The 17,688-nt window shown below is 40.0% G+C and overlaps 1 protein-coding gene across 1 annotated transcript in view; it reads right to left on the reverse strand.

The window, feature by feature from the left end:
- The window catches only part of TMEM104 (transmembrane protein 104), a 1,389,603-nt gene that overhangs the window by 1,370,892 nt on the left and 1,023 nt on the right, over nt 1-17,688 (reverse strand). The gene's annotated exons all lie outside the window — the stretch shown is intronic.

The following is a 17,688-nucleotide window of genomic DNA, read 5'->3' on the forward strand; positions in this document are numbered from 1 at the left end:
CACACATGCACCCAGCCCATGCAAACACCACCCACAGGCACCTCTCTGGTCATATCCCTGCTGTAGGGAATGGGTACAGTAAGACCCCACCTGTATATGGCAGTAGCGGAAGACTGCAGCATGCACTGCAGGTGTCCCATGCAGGGGTGTCTCTAATGGTAGGTAGCACCCTGCCAGCATCCACACCACCTGAGCAAGACTGTTAGGAGGTATTGGCATGAACACCTATCACACCTACCCTGTCACCCCAGGGGAATATACTGTATGGTGGTCTGAAACTGTAGGACTGACAGAATGCAACGACTTGTCACATCTGGCATGCAGCAACACCTAATGCCCCACAGGCGTCTGCCAAAGGCCTGTGTCTCATACGTACTGCCAATGCAGGTTATGTCATGAACACCCAAATAACAACATAACACACTCCACATAAGCCATATGCAAGGCCATGTGGACAAACCACAGTAACATGTCCACCATGTTCCACTGCATGAACTGTGGACCAACACTAACACACACCTGTGATGGGGTGATACCCTTAGGGAAAGTATCACAGAATGTATGCATAATGTATGGAAGAGGTTAGAATAACGGGAGGGGTGGTAGCATGGGCAACATGGAATGTGCAGGGTCCGACACCAAGCTGTGTGCACACTATCCCTGGCTGCAAACGCATACATGGGTGGCTACACACCTGCCCATACACCACAATACGGTAAATGTCCTGACCCATGGCCCCTGCCTCTGGCTGACCTGTGCGAATCTGTACAGCTGTGAGGCATTGCCACAGCAAGATAAGCCCATACTGTCATGCTGATGGGCATACAAGTATGGGATCCTCTGCCATTACTGTAGCAAAGTGCTGAACCAGATACACAAACCCAGCACCAAGTGTCTGCAGCTCCACCTCCAGAATGGCATAACTTACCATTAATACGCATGTGTCTGCCCACAATACCGGACACAGCTGCAGTCACCCTTGTCCCCCAAGACATCACTCTGAGCAAGAATGTCCACCTGACAGTACATGAAGACAGAAAACATCACTGTCTATAACAGTACATGTCTGCATATCTCTGCTAACAGCAGTACCATGCAGCTGAAGCAGCAGACACAATCACCTACAGTACACAATATCCCCTGCACAGTTTGCCCCCATATTGCCAAATGATCGAATGATACCCTGCAGAAACAGTATGCTACCTGTAGGTGTACAACACAAAGGTCTGCACTGCAGTACAAACTACCTGGACTCGATCCACACATTCAGTACAGACGGGCATACTGGGCATACTCACACACAAACAAATGAAGGCCATGTCTGCAAACACCAGTGGACCAGACATATCTGGCAGTCTCAGATGTTAGTGCAGACACTCCTCAGTATGCACCACTCATGCTTTGCACACACAGTGGATAGGAATACAGACATATATCTAAGGACAACACACTATAATAAACCAAAGGTAGACGTACACAGATGTGTGGAAGAGGGTGACTGTGACAAGAATCCATCCAGGCCTGTCCCACTCAGCACACAGCCAAAGGGACACAAACACATGAGGTTTAGATGTCACTCACTGTAGATACTAGCCACTGGTATATGTCAGCAATACAGAATATGTGGTGCAAGTGCTAGCTGTGCAACATGACTGTTCAAGGAACTAGTCATCTAGCAGCTGTATACACGTACATGTGGAATATGACCCTGTGTGTGCCTGCATGTGTTGTGTCAACCACTAGATAAATAAGTTATGGCCCATGCACACACCGCCCACCCCATAGCCCTACTATAATAAGCCTGCTGAGGTCATCCACTGTGAAATACACCTTTGGAAGAGTTGTAGCCCAGTAATCTCTGTCGTACGTCCTAAAACTGCATACTGCTGTAGTGTGATAAACTAATTAGGTAGGAGTTCCAATCCCAGACATGGCAAGTGTGTGTGTGTGTGTGTGTGTGTGTGTGTGTGTGTGTGTGTGTGTGTCTGTGTAGAGAGCAATTCCTTTAGGGCTACTCACACTCCCTACAATTCAAATGCCTACTTTGTCAAGGCTGCTGATTGTCATCCACCTAGAAATACATCTCTGGGAAGGTTGTAGCCCAGTAATCTCCGTAGCGTGTTCCATAACTGCGTACAGCTGTAGTGTGATAAGAGAGTTAGGTAGACGTTCTAATCCCAGACTTGGCAATTGCGTCTGTGTGTGTGTGTGTGCGTGTGTGTGGGTGTACGTATGTATAGAGAGCAATGCATTTTAGGCTAGTCACACTCAGTACAAAATGCCCTACTTTGGCAATCCTGCTGATGTCACTGTGAAATACACCTTTGGGGAAGGGGCACTCCAGCAATCCCTGTGGTGCGTCCTATAACAGCATCATGCTGTAGTGTGATATAGAACTCTGGTAGGGATTCTATTCCCACACATGGCAGTTGTGGATGTTTTGTGTGTGTTTCTATGTCTGTGTAGGGAGCAATGCATTTTAGGCTAGTCACACTCAGTACAACTGAAATGCCCTACTTTGGAAATCCTGCTGATGTCATTCACTGTGAAATACACCTTTGGGAAAGAAGTACTCCAGTAATCTCCATGGCGCGTCCTATAGTGGTGTGATGCTGTAGTGTAATATACTAGTTAGGTAGGAGTTCTAATCCCAGACATGACAGGTGTGTGTGTGTGTGTGTGTGTGTGTGTGTGTGTGTGTGTGTGTGTGTGTGTGTGTGTGTGAGAGATTCGTATCCTGTGTGGAGGTGGTTGTGAGTTGTCAACAACTGGACTCACCACAGTACAGGGATAACAGATGTGAAATAGCCAAGAGGCTGGGGTGCAAATCCATACCCCTAAATATGACATCAGTGCCAGTTGAACAACATTAGCAACCCTTGTATTACCCAGGGAACACTCTCAACCCATGTCTCATACACACACCTGCCTTAGCAACAGCCGCTATGTTGGTAGTACCCTGCATATTGCCCACTGATAGTAACAATGGTGTGACTGCAGTGGGCTACAGAGGGCATAGCACCCTGTCCATCAGTCCAATAGGCATGTACATGCCAACAGTGCACCTCCCCCATGTTTCCCACTGGACACCTGCAACACCTGTGGTGCCATCTGATATGACCCACAAAGGACACACCATGCCTGAAACACAAGCCCTGTATGGACAGATGCTACTAACACCAGGGAATACCAGCATCATGCTATCAATGTAGGTGCAGAGTCAACCTGCTGTCCATTAACAGTTCCCGCCACATGAGGCCAGGTCTGGCACATCTGATGATAATCTGTGTACACAACTTGGGCCAGACACCCCAGGTACAGTTCTACATGTCACTGTACATGCATGTGGGAGGTGTGCACATCCCAGACACTGTCCATATCATGGATTAAGTAACACATATATGGCAAGCAATGCACAGCATTGGCCACATGCAACAGTCACCCAGGTGACTGGATGGTGAATACAATACCCACCTGTGTGGGCAACTCCAGACACTACACCCCTGAGACACATTGCAAACCACTGTCATGTGGCCTGATGCCAAGGTATACCCATCACCTAGCCTTGTATAGCCGTCTGGCACCACTGACCACAACACACCCGTGAAGCAGTGCACCCATGCATGTCAGTACGGGCACCAGTGCCTGTGGGTGTGGTGTATGATGTGTAGGACCACATTCACAATCACTACAACCCCCACTGGCATACTGAAGCATGCTGTCTGATGTCAGACACCTCCACATACCCTTTGCAAATATAACCGTACGACCCTTGTGGTGCATGTGATACCTGTACAGTACTGTGTTGTGGCAATCCCACTAGTGAAGAGTTGTATTCCTGGCCCTGCCAAGTGTATCAATCTGTGTGCATCCCTGTGAGAGTGTGGCTGTGTTGACCCTGACACCTGTTCATACGGACAGGCACATGTACTACACCTACCACATAGCTACCATATCCCTGTTGCAGATGTCACTCACCATCACATATACATTCTGAGGGTTCCCCAACATGTAACCTATGTGGTGCATCCAATAACTGCATGACCATGTGATAGCACTACATAGTTGTTAGGGGTTTGTTACCCTGTACTGGTAGGTGTGTGACACAAACATGCTTAAATTTTACTCTCCCATCCCTCCCTGGCTTTTCTGTGCCTCTGTCCGCCTCTCTCACTCACTCATTGGTGGATGTGGAGAATTACACCTGCATTGCTTAGGCAGCATGTGTATTTTAAGTGATGCTCAGGATCAGCTGATGGCCTCTGCACAAATTGCAGCCCTCCTCTAGCTGATTGCATGTGGAACAGCTGTGGTAACATTCCCATAGCCAATTGCATGGAAACACACACCAATATCTAGGAACATCATGTTGATGTTGGGCCTTTCATTCACTGTGGGCAGGACCTCAAATCTGTTGTTTGGCAAACAGCATCTCAGATGGATTGGGGATTTACCTCTAACATACACTGTGGAAACAGGCCAACACACAGGAGGGGGTGTGCCTGACCTGACTACAGACTGTAAGTGCTGATATACTGCATTCAGAGTAATGTTGGTTTAACAGGGTGTGTGTGGATATGGCTGTCCTACATGTTTTCATACCTGCCATGTCAGTGCTATGTTTATGAGGGAACACCCATCTGTAGGGTCATCAAAACAACATAGTTAGTATTGGAAAGCATTTTCCTTGTTCTACCAGCAAAATGTATACTTGTTACATTCTGTTATTACTGGTAAACATAGCTATGTGAGTAGTGCACAACCTTTCCTAAAGAAAGAAAAAAACCTGATATTAGACATATTTTTAAGTTTATTTTTTTACAGGAATGTAGACTGAACCCCATGAAAAGTGGTATGGGGAATTTCAAATCAAGTGATGGTGGATTAGATATGTAAAATCCTGTTGGGTCTCTTGCTTTGTTACATTTTTATTGGGCACTATGGAAAGTCTCATTTAAAGATACTGATACAATAGGCAGGGTATCATAGGTGCAATATTACTTTTTTGGATTTTTCCTTAATTTAAAAAAAAAAGTAAAATTGTTGGAAATTATACTGCTAAACAATATTCAAAATGTTTTGAATGGAAAAACTCATTCATCATCCAGGAGAATGCCCTGCACTACAAAACGTATTACTGCCCTACTGTCCAGCAAGCCACCTTTATTCTAGTAACAGATACTACTCACAAATAAGTCAAATAATGTTGCAAGAGACTCGCTCTACTGACAATGCATTTCTAAACACTGGAATAGTATCCCCATACAAATAAAAGTCTGGCAAACTTAATAGTTTTAGACCACTGCTTAAACAACATCTTAACCAGTCCTGGTCTTACACATGCTCACCACCAGGTTAAGACTTTGTCCTCACGGTACAATACTTTCTAAATAATCTCCTTAAGCAGAATACTCTCAACCTGTCACTGAAGTGGCAAAACAATTTTTATACATGACTGCTGCCTGTAGAATCCACCAAGTTACACGTGGACTTTCTCTTTAGTAACTTCTACCTCTGTAAAATCTTAGACTGTATAAATGTAACTACTGTATCTGCATAAATGTAAATAGAAATGTAACTACTCTGTGTTTATGTGAAACTTAGTATAATGCAGTGTAAGCAAACAGAGCGTTTCTCCCCAGGCATCCACTGAAAATGGGTATTACCCAGTCAGACTTCCCGGTAAACAAAGAGAAATAAATAAATATTACAGCATGGGCTACCCACACTACCACTGTTTTGTGAATTAAATACAGGATTTTCTATGGAGAATGATACTGGGTAAACTAGCAAGTAAAGGTTTAATGAAATATATAATGAGAGAATTACTGTCAGTGATGTTTGTATGCTTTGGCTCATAGACGTGATGAACTATTACATAAACATTGGAACTGCTCTTTAATATTGAGTAAATTGAATAAAATGGTTGTGAAAAAGGTGTGGGGGAATACATCTTAAGATAGTTTATCTGTTATTTGAAGCTTTTTTTAAGATGTTTGTACTTTTGTGATGTTTCTGCAACAGTGCCTTTCTTGTATAAAAATAAATAAAGTACCCCTACTCTTTTTAATAAGTGCCATTGGATGTTTCACAGCTGCCACCAACTCAGGCAAATGGGGCCTCTCTTTTATAACTTCTCATATGAAGGACTTTTAAACGTCGTTTCATTATCAATCATCAGACATGGTGTAAAAAGTGATATCACAAAAGCTAGTGTTAAATATATAATTTGGAATGGATACAAGCATTTGGTGTAGCACACTGGTTAGGGTAGTTACTTCACAGTGTGTTGTTCTCTAGGTTTGCTCCTGGTTTCTCTATGAAGTTGTCATATCCTACTTGTTTCCATGGGGATTAACTGGTGGTCAATGTTCCTCCCACATTCTAAAGACATGTTATTGGTAACTGGAGTTTGTCAAAACTGTCCATTTTCATACATTAATCTCTCTCAGCAGCTTAGAAAACCTTGAAATGCCACCTTGTGCTAATGCGCCTGTACACAGGAGTTCCTATAACACCAACTCCCAAAACAAATAATGCACTGTAAAATTTTATAAAAGAAATTGCTTTCTGCAATGACCTAAAAGGACAAAACCTAAATATAAATGCAACATACATATACATAAAGAAGTAGGAAGCACAGCATAAAAGACAAACATGTACAGCATCAGCCTCCAAGATCAGTTTGGGACATGCAGTCGTTAACCTAACTATTTATTTATTATTTATTTTACATTTGTTTACCAGGAAAGTGTGACTGGGCATGGAGCCCGTTTCCTGAGGAAGCCCGGGGAGAAAAGCTCCACAAAGATTAGTACAGCAAATACAGTAAATACAATACACATGTTAAAGTATAGTACAGAGTCAAAAAGTAAATAAGGTATAGTTTGAAGGCCAAGAAAGGAGCAAAAAGGTAAATATACTATAAGGGGCACAGTGTGTTACAATAAACAATGCAGTTGAAATACATTTTGTTCAGGCACTTGGTTACACTCATCAGTGACTAGTACAATAAACATACATTGATTAAGAGTATAGAAAGGACTTGTTGAAAGCTTTCATAGAAGCTTAAAGTATGAGAATTAAGTGAAGCTACCTAGGGTCAGAACAATTACATAAACAAGAACTATGTAAATGGGACCTGAGGAGGTTTTGAAATTACTTTTTGTTTTCAGTGGTCCTAATATCCCCATGCTTTTGCAACAGAAATGGAGAACAAGGAGTCACCAGATGTATTGTTGCTTTTGCCTATGTCAGCCAGTGCTTTACTGGTGGATCTTAATAGGCATTTGTTAGAGTAGAAGCTTTATTGAGCAACAAGGTGAAAAGTGATTTGTCTTCTCTTGTATTTTGCTGTAGTGACTCAGTAAGGTTTCTTATTAGTTCATACAGACTGTGTGTTTTTATTTTAAGTTGTTCAGTGATATAGTCACCTGAGGCTTACCACACGGGGTTAATGGCTCATAGTGTTTCTGTTTTTTTAGGAGACAGCTTCCCTCTCCTAACTACCTCTTCTGCAGAGTGCTGTGCCCCTTGCACCTTCTACTTGATAACTTGCACATTTGCTCATTTTGGAGAAAGGGAAATTTCTATTTTGCAATAAGAGCAACTTAGAACAGAAAATTTTGGTGAGGTGTGCTAAAATATTTTCGCACAGTTGCAGCACACCTTATTAACCTAGTATTAAATGCAGCAACATGTCCTGTTTGCATACACTTATGAAAAATGTCTGGTGTGTGTGCGTCTCTACTCCTCCATGTCCCCGATGACTCATGCTGCTTTAGTTAGGATGAATCCTTTGATTTTTGGGGAGTTAACAGTACAACACTTTCATTCAGTGCATATTGCATCTCCTGTGAAAATCCAATCTAAGTAAAGTAATCTTCATAATTTCTGTAGAAATTAATGGAACTCGCTGAGTATGGACGGTCATATATGATTTTTGTTCCTTTACGATACTTAAGTGTTAATATAGCCATACTCGTATAGTGTTGGGGAAAAAAAAAAAAGAGTTTATTCCAGTACACTTTCTAATACAGCACTACTCGGACCATAACCGAGATGACACCCTGAACTCCACTTCACATATAAAGCGTGACCATTTCCCCAGCTCTTCCTTTCAGTTATGCTTTACAGTATTCTCTGACCTACCAGCAGTGCTTTTGAATGCACACTTTTCTGAAGAGACATACATAATATGCTGTTAACATCCATTTTTAATGTAAGTTTTCTTCCAATTGTACATCTGATAATGTACATGATGTGTGGTGACCCTACACATTGTATATCATCTGTTGCTGTATTCATCTGTTGCTGTATTTGCTGTGCAATATATTTGAAAAAGATATTGTCACTTGACAACCAAGAAATAATTGCATTGGTTTATAGGCTTTTAGTGTTTACTGAATGGTACATATGCATGCAAAAATATGACTTACTGGATATGAAGACATAGTGACTCAAGCTACTCAATGGTTAATGTATTAGAAAGATATATAAGATGTCTGGGTAACAAAAACACTATCATTGAAAGTGTTTTGATGCTGAAGTACTGCAAGTAGCTGCAGAGGTTAGTGTAGCTTCCTCACAGCATGTGATTTACAGGTGTAGTTCTTAGCTGAGGTGTCTTGTGTGTGGAATCTGCACATCCTCTATGTCCACATAAACCTAAAGTCTAAGGTTGCTAAACCTGGTTGACTAATTTGAAGACATCAGGGAGTCCTTGGTTGAGAGCGGCTGAGGTGGTGCAGCACTTGGCATTGCCGCCTCACAGCAAGAGGCTCTCTGGCTCGATCCTTGGCTGGGGTGCCTTCTGTGCGGAGTCTGCTTGTCCTCCCTGTGATCGTGTGGGTTTCCTCTGGGTGCCACAGTTTCCTCCCACATCGCAAAGACATGCTGTAGGTGGACTGGATACTCTAAATTGAACAAACCAAACACTTTGCAAGTACGGAATACTCAGCCAAACCATGAACAAATCCAAACATGAAAGGCCAGCATAGAAAGTACAAAAGACACTTGTAAGTTGAGTGAACTAAGTGTTTCCTTTAATCAGACCGGTTTTGGCTACCCAGCCTTCTTCAGTGAAACAAAATCACAAATTACTACTTAGGCTATATATACCCACCCCCAACCAATGGAAAACATGGTTCAGCCCAAAGGAAAAACTGAAAAAGGTATACAGTACAACAGAAACTATATACAGATATGACATTTCGGTATTGATAACTATGCATGTATAAAGAATACATATGAAAACATTATTAAACAAATAATAATCAACCTATATACAAAAATTATATATGTATGAATACTTTTTATATGCATATATAAGTACATGAACATGCAATCAATACAAAGTGTGTTCAATAAAATACTTTGATATATATAACAACAAGAGAAAGAAAATAAAAATAACCAACTGTGGTGTCCTGCATATGCCTCAAAACAACATACACTTATATACATCCATGTGTACATGAATAAAATAAGCCCAAACATAAGTATATATATATATATATATATATATATATATATATATAAAAATATGTAACAAACGCTACACTCATACCAAAAAAATCAACAAAATAATCATATACATATGCAAGTTCCTTCAAAGATGGTCATTACGTCCCAGGGAAAATAATGCCCCAAGGTTGATGATCCAATATTTTTCTTTGTGATTAAGAATTGTGTGCCAACCCTGTTGATTACTTCTGTCTCCTATTATTTATCAATAACCATAAACCTGAACTCAGCATGTCTCCTATTATTTATCAATAACCATAAACCTGAACTCAGCATTTGGATGTTTAGTAGTGTGTCTGTATAGGGCATTGGTTTCTCTTTTATTGCAGATATCACTCCTGTGTTCCGACATCCTGAGCCTCAGTGAGCGGGAGGTTTGGCCAACATAAAAAGCTGAACATTTGCATGTTGCTAAATAGACTATCCAACTGCTACCACAATTTCCAAAAACCGTTAAATCATATACTCTACTAGTGTTGGCACTGGCATTGTTTTAATTTACTTACAAATTGGCATGACCCACAATGTCCACATGGGAACATGCCCAATAGTTTGTCCCCAGTCATGGTCATTTGTTGATATACTGCACCCCCACTCTCCTTATGCTTGAAATGCGAAAAGAGAGCACTCAATGTTTTTGCACGTCTATAGGAGAACTGACATCTGGGACCTAAATATTTCCTGAGTTCATTATTGGCCAAAAGTATATTCCAATGGGTATCTAATACATCCCTGATGACATTGTGGTTATGTCCGTATGTAGTTACAAACCTAAGAGTTAGACTTTCTTGTGTGGTCCCAGGTTTTTTATACTCCAACAAAGTGCTTCTATCCTGAGCAATACTCCATTCACTTGCTCTAACAATATCTGATTCCCTATATCCCCTATCCAAAAACCTTTTATACAAGTCCAGTCTGGCTTGTTCAAAATCCTGTTCAGAGGAACTGATTCTTTTAATACGCATGAATTGTGACTTGGGGATATTGCGGATGGTGTGGCGGGGGTGTATACTAGATGCATGGAGCAGTGTATTGTACTGAGGATATTTCCTGAAGGTCTTAGTGCTGAGAGTATGATCCTCATTCCTATAAACTGTGACATCCAAAAAACTAATGGTGTCATAGTGTGATGTTAAAGTAAACTCGATACCCCACAAATTGTCATTAAGATATTCCAGAAATTCCTGCAAATATGCCTCATCTGCCCACCACACCATCCAGCAATCATCCAAATATCTACGCCACATGTCTATCTCAACTTGATAAAAGTTATGAAGGGGATCATAGATCATGCATTCCTCAAAATAGGCCATAAAAAGGTCCGCATATATGGGAGCAAAGGAAGCTCCCATAGCAGTACCCTGCAATTGCCACTAACAGTCACCCTGGAAGTAAAAGACATTTTTATTCAAGACATGTTCTGCCATGCATAGCAATAGTGTGTTAAATCCAGGAGGGTATAAGGCAGCCAGTAATGTAGGGCTTGTAAACCAGCCCAATGGGGAATACTCGTATATAATGCTTTCACATCCAGGGTGCACATTAGCCAACCTGGTTCCAATTGGGTATTAGATATTATTTGAAGAAATTGTGTGGTGTCTTTTATCCCAGCTCTGACTGAAGTCAGTAAAGGTTTTAGATACTTGGTTAGAAATGCTGACAATGGTTCGGTCAAAGAGAGTCCGTTTAGAGGATTTCCTATACCTTTCCATTTTTGGTGGACCAACCTGGATTACGAGTTCGTATTGGTAAAAATATTTTTATACCTGTGGTTTTCCTGCTATTGCTTTCGGACACCAGAGCTTTTTTGGATCGTGGATTTATATTGCCACTCTGTTCTTCGATCGTGAATTTGGCAGGCCTACTGGGTGGATTCCTGTGCGTTTTATTTTTGTTTTCTCTCTTTGGATGACTGTATGGGTGGTTTGTGGAGTCTAAAGGTATTGTGTTGACTTTTCAACTATTATTAGCAGTATAGTTGAACGGAAACATTTTATTACCATCCAGGGCAGTTGGTGACGTTATACTCCTGTTTGGACTGTGCTATTCTACGACACGCAGGATAATTAATCGGGTTAAGGTCTCAGCTAGAGGCACGCCAACTTGCATATCGAGGGCCTAAAGTGTCTAGTGGACATTATTCATATATGTTTCTATTTTTATTTAATGCATTCTGGACTTTACGTGGTTATATGTATATTTATATAATAAATAAGAGTTTGTCAACCAGTACGTAGGTTGAATTGATTGTTTATAAATACATGATTGGTAGACCTATAGATTTGCTGGTTATTCCAGCAATTGGGGAACAACTGTGAATACATATACATCTGTATTATTACTCAGGTCAGGTTTTGTGCATGTTACCTTTTTATTAACAAAACAGGAACATTACTTTTATGGATTATAACTCGTTGGTACATCTTTTGTATAGGGATTGCGATACATGTGTGACAGGCTGAGCTTAAAGCTGAAGAGTGCTTATTTGATTTTGTGGGGCCTACAGCGATTTGCGAGTTACATTTATATGTTCCCATCACCCTAAAATATATTTTACCGTGATACTGAAATGGTTTATCAACTCGCACGTAAACTGTGTTTCTTTTGTTATATGCAGGGCATGTTAGTTGCCCAGGAATATTGAGCAGATGTATATATATACTAGAAATAACCATATTTCTCAGAAATATTAGACATTATTCTTATATCAAGATGTCGGAATAGGATATGAACATCTCAGGGCAACACTGGTGATAGTTTTGAACTTTGGAGAGGGCCTTTCTTGCATTGGGTTCGATTATATGATATATATACTGTAAAACAACTGAGTTTGGAATTATATTTGAATAGTTTCAGGAACAAGACTTGGGTCAGTATCCATTTTAGGGTAATATAGGTGATAGTTTTTGACCTTTTGGAGAGGGCTTTCCTACATTGGGTCTGACCACATGGCCTATATACTTGGAGAGGGCTTTCCTACATTGGGTCTGACCACATGACCTATATACTTGAATATTATTAAGTTTGGAATAAACATATGCATGGTATTAGGATTTATACAGACACCAGATGTCATGTGGCTTACTATATTTATGTAAGCAACCTACTAAGGAATCTTTCCAAGTTCATACCAACTGAATCCAAACCTTTTTTCATTAATAAATATTGGACAGCATGTAACCATGCAAGAAAAATAATCATATTAATATTTGTCCATAACTTTTTCTGGACAATTTACCACAGGTATATTTATCATTGTCCCTTGGAAACACAACACTTGATGGGTTTATCCAATACTATTGATATTTGACATGTGTTAGAATACTATGTATTTTAGGGTAGTGGCTATACAAACACTAATGTGACTTTGGTATTACCGAAATTTGCTGTATGGACCTAGTATTGGATAGCACTTGGAGTAAGAGATTTTGGCTTTCACTAACACTCATCCCTTTAATGTATTATCTTTAAATAGCGACGTCATCTTCTATGACCCCGCTATTTTTGTAGTTATTCTTTGGAGTTTTTACACAAATTATATTTTTGGGTATGTGAACTAGTACATTGATCTAGGTCATTTCTACCTTTTGGCCATTACAAACAGGGGGCCCGTATCTGTTCAGAACAAAACATTTTTTTTATATACATTATATACAATATATTTTGGCATCCCTTGATAATTCAGTGTTGATTCCATATATCATAATTTGTTACACTATTGTGTATTCAGTTTTCATAGTGAGCCAACTCTATTTTAGTACAGGTCCAGTTTTGCCTATAATAGGGGCATTGATATCTGAATCAATCAGTAAGCATGGATCTGGAGAGCATTCTCAATGGATTATGTGCCGATAGGGATGACATTGGAGTTTTTGACATAGGCATCATACCAGGCAATAATCAGAATGGCTCCAACATTGATCCTTCAAATGGATGTAACATTGTGTTTAATAAATTAGGCAGGGGCCTGAAAAATTTACCTGCCAACATTTGGCATCTCAGATTGTTCAGAGCATACATGAATAGGGAAATAGCACCCAGACCATATTTAGAGGCCTTAGAGTTCGTCTTCAACCTTTAGTGGGTAGATCGGAAGATAGACTGACTAAGGAGTGGAACTCAGCTCTACAACAGGCTACTATGATGTTTAACATTCTAACATCATACTATGAAAGGATGGTGGACATTAATCTAACTGAGGTGAAAACCCTATGTGAGGATTGTAAAAAATATGAGTCCCTACCAATGTATGCAGTTTCTGCGAACAAATTATCAAAACAGTTGGCTACCTATGAAAAACAGACCAGTGATAGGAAGATTAAAAAATTCAATAGGGACATCACGGATTACCAGAGGGGTCGTCCTTTTGACTTTTCAAGAACGGTAAGATTCTCAGATACCAATAGAGTCGTCACGAGTAATACATCCAGAAAAATACCTAGATCCATCCTAAAGAAAACAGACAACTCTTATTTAAGCACATCAGGGGAGGAATCCTCCTTTACGGACAACAACAGTGTTAATACCAGGGAATCACCCAGTCACAGAAAATCTAATGCACTACACCCTTTAGATGTAGATGGAAGCGGCAGGGGGGGGGGCTGCAAACACCAACATGGGGATAAGAATAAATTCAGTTGAAGGCCTGTTACAGACACTTTTGAAATAATTGACAATGTTGGTCAGAATGTGCTTAATCTATCTGATGTAACACTCACCAATGAACAAACTCAACTATTGAATAAAGGCCTTGAATTTTTACCTGGATTCTTTGCTGATGAATACAATATAGTTACTGATGTTTGTCTTTTTGTCGTCGACTTAATCTCAAACTATTTCTTTCAGATAATAACTCTCAAAGATCTGAAGAATTCAGGTTTCACAAATCTGGATTTCAACCACCTATGAACAAGCATGTTTCTATATTTTTACAAACGGTTCTTAGGGACCTACATTTTCCACATAGGGAATCATGCATTCTAGGTCAGAATCTTTCATCTTCTGAAATGGCTGCACTGGACCAACTCAGGAAAAACCACAACATAGTCAATTTACCAGCTGATAAAGGAGGGGCTGTGGTTGTCATGAATACGGGCTATTACCTAAATGAGGGCAAGGGACAATTAACTAACACTAGATGTTACATGTCAATGTCCATAGACCCCACTCCTGTATTTAAGAAGGAGATTGATACTTTTCTAAACCAAGCAGCAGAGGAAGGCATTATTAATAGTAGTACTCTCAATCATCTCACTGTTACGGATCCGCAGAAACAAATACTTTATTAACTTCCTAAAATTCACAAATCACTTTCTCAGCCTCCTGGTAGACCCATTGTATCGTGTACAGGCTCTGACCGAACCATTGTCAGCATTTCTAACCAAGTATCTAAAACCTTTACTGACTTCGGTCAGAGCTAGGATAAAAGACACCACACAATTTCTTCAAATAATATCTAATACCCAATTGGAACCAGGTTGGCTAATGTGCACCCTAGATGTGAAAGCATAATATACGAGTATTCCCCATTGGGCTGGTTTACAAACCCTATATTACCAACTCGAACATGCTGCCTTATACCCTCCTGGATTTAACACACTATTGCTATACATGGCAGAACATGTCTTGAATAAAAATGTCTTTTACTTCCAGGGTGACTGTTACTGGCAATTGCAGGGTACTGCTATGGGAGCTTCCTTTGCTCCCATATATGCGGACCTTTTTATGGCCTATTTTGAGGAATGCATGATCTATGATCCCCTTCATAACCTTTATCAAGTTGAGATAGACATGTGGCGTAGATATTTGGATGATTGCTGGATGGTGTGGTTGGCAGATGAGGCATATTTGCAGGAATTTCTGGAATATCTTAATGACAATTTGTGAGGTATCCAGTTTAATTTAACATCACACTATGACACCATTAGTTTTTTGGATGTCACAGTTTATAAGAATGAGGATCATACTCTCAGCACTAAGACCTTCAGGAAATATCCTCAGTACAATACACTGCTCCATGCATCTAGTATGCACCCCCGCCACACCATCCACCATATCCCCAAGTCACAATTCATGCGTATTAAAAGAATCAGTTCCTCTGAACAGGATTTTGAACAAGCCAGACTGGACTTGTATAAAAGGTTTTTGGATAGGGGATATAGGGATCAGATATCGTTAGAGCAAGTGAATGGAGTATTGCTCAGGATAGAAGCACTTTGTTTGTGTATAAAAAACCAGGGACCACACAAGAAAGTCCAACGCTTAGGTAACTACATACGGACGTAACCACAATGTCATCAGGGATGTATTCTCATCAGGGATGTATTAGATACCCATTGGAATATACTTTTGGCCAATAATGAACTCAGGAAATATTTAGGTCCCAGATGTCAGTTCTCCTATAGACATGGAAAAACACTGAGTGCTTTCTTTTCGCATTTCAAGCATAAGGAAAGTGGGGGTGCAGTATATCAACAAATGACCATGACTGGGGACAAACTATTGGGCATGTTCCCATGTGGACATTGTGGATCATGCCAATTTGTAAGTAAATTAAAACAATTCACCAGTGCCAACACTAGTACAGTATATGATTTATGGGTTTTTGGAAATTGTGATAGCAGTTGGATAGTCTATTTAGCAACATGCAAATGTTCAGCTTTTTATGTTGGCCAAACGTCCCGCTCACTGAGGATCAGGATGTCGGAACACAGGAGTGATATCTGCAATAAAAGAGAAACCAATGCCCTATACAGACACACTACTAAACATCCAAATGCTGAGTTCAGGTTTATGGTTATTGATAAATAATAGGAGACAGAAGTAATCAACAGGGTTGGCACACAATTCTTAATCACAAAGAAAAATATTGGATCATCAACCTTGGGGCATTATTTTCCCGGGGCGTAATTACCATCTTTGAAGGAACTTAGGTTCATAGGTTTATACTAGGCTATCTGCCCTAAGGCATTTATAAGCCAAGCCCAAAGTTTTGTGGCTTACGCCACCCCTTATATGAAAAAATACTGTGCCCATTAGTTTGTTGTGCCTCTGTCCAGCAGTGACACAGAGATTATTCCCAGGGTAAATCTACGATCTCCCATCCACAGGTCAAGATTTCTCTTGAACAGAGCCAGCGAGGTGCTCTGCCTCACATGGACCGGGATTTTATTCCACAGCATAGGGAGTATGTATATGATTATTTTGTTGATTATTTTGGTATGAGTGCAGGGTTTGTTACATATATTATATATATATATATATATATATATATATATATATATATATATATATATAAAATATATTCATATACTTATGTTTGGGCTCATTTTATTCATGTACACATGGATATGTATATAAGTGTATGTTGTTTTGAGGCATATGCAGGACACCACAGTTGGTTATTTTTATTTTCTTTCTCTTGTTGTTATATATATATATCAAAGTATTTTATTGAACACACTTTGTATTGATTGCATGTTCGTGTATTTATATATATAAGTATTCATACATATATAATTTTTGTATATAGGTTGATTATTTGTTTAATAATGTTTTCATATGTATTCTTTATACATGCATAGTTATCAATACTGAAATGTGATATATGCATACAGTTTCTGTTGTACTGTATACCTTTTTCAGTTTTTCCTTTGGGCTGAACTATGTTTTCCATTGGTTGGGGGTGGGTATATATAGCCTAATTAGTAATTTGTTTGCGATTTTGTTTCACTGAAGAAGGCTGGGTAGCCGAAACCGGTCTGAATAAAGGAAATTTTTAGTTCACTCAATACTCTAAATTGACCCTAGGTGTGTGTGTGTGTGTGTGTGTGTGTGTGTGTGTGTGTGTGTGTGTGTGTCTTCCATGGAAGGTTGGGCAATGGGCTGGCAATTCAACACCGTGAAACTCCATTGCCAATCATGAGCGGACAGGTGAGCCACTGTGGCGACCCCTAACCGGGAAAAGGCCGAAAGAAGAAGAAAAAGTAGTAGTTAGCGTATTAGTCCTTTCACAACAGTGGAAATAACATGGGTGCCAACTTAGTCTCCACATGTATCTACATACATAAATAGTGTAGTTACAATATTCATTCCAAAACAGCCTGGGAACACACAGACATTACATCAATGCCCTATGAATACATTTTGCACATCTGAATATAG

The sequence above is a fragment of the Protopterus annectens genome, chromosome 10.part0 (assembly GCF_019279795.1).
Source record: "Protopterus annectens isolate FY-2018-M chromosome 10.part0, PAN1.0, whole genome shotgun sequence".
NCBI lineage: Eukaryota > Metazoa > Chordata > Ceratodontiformes > Protopteridae > Protopterus > Protopterus annectens.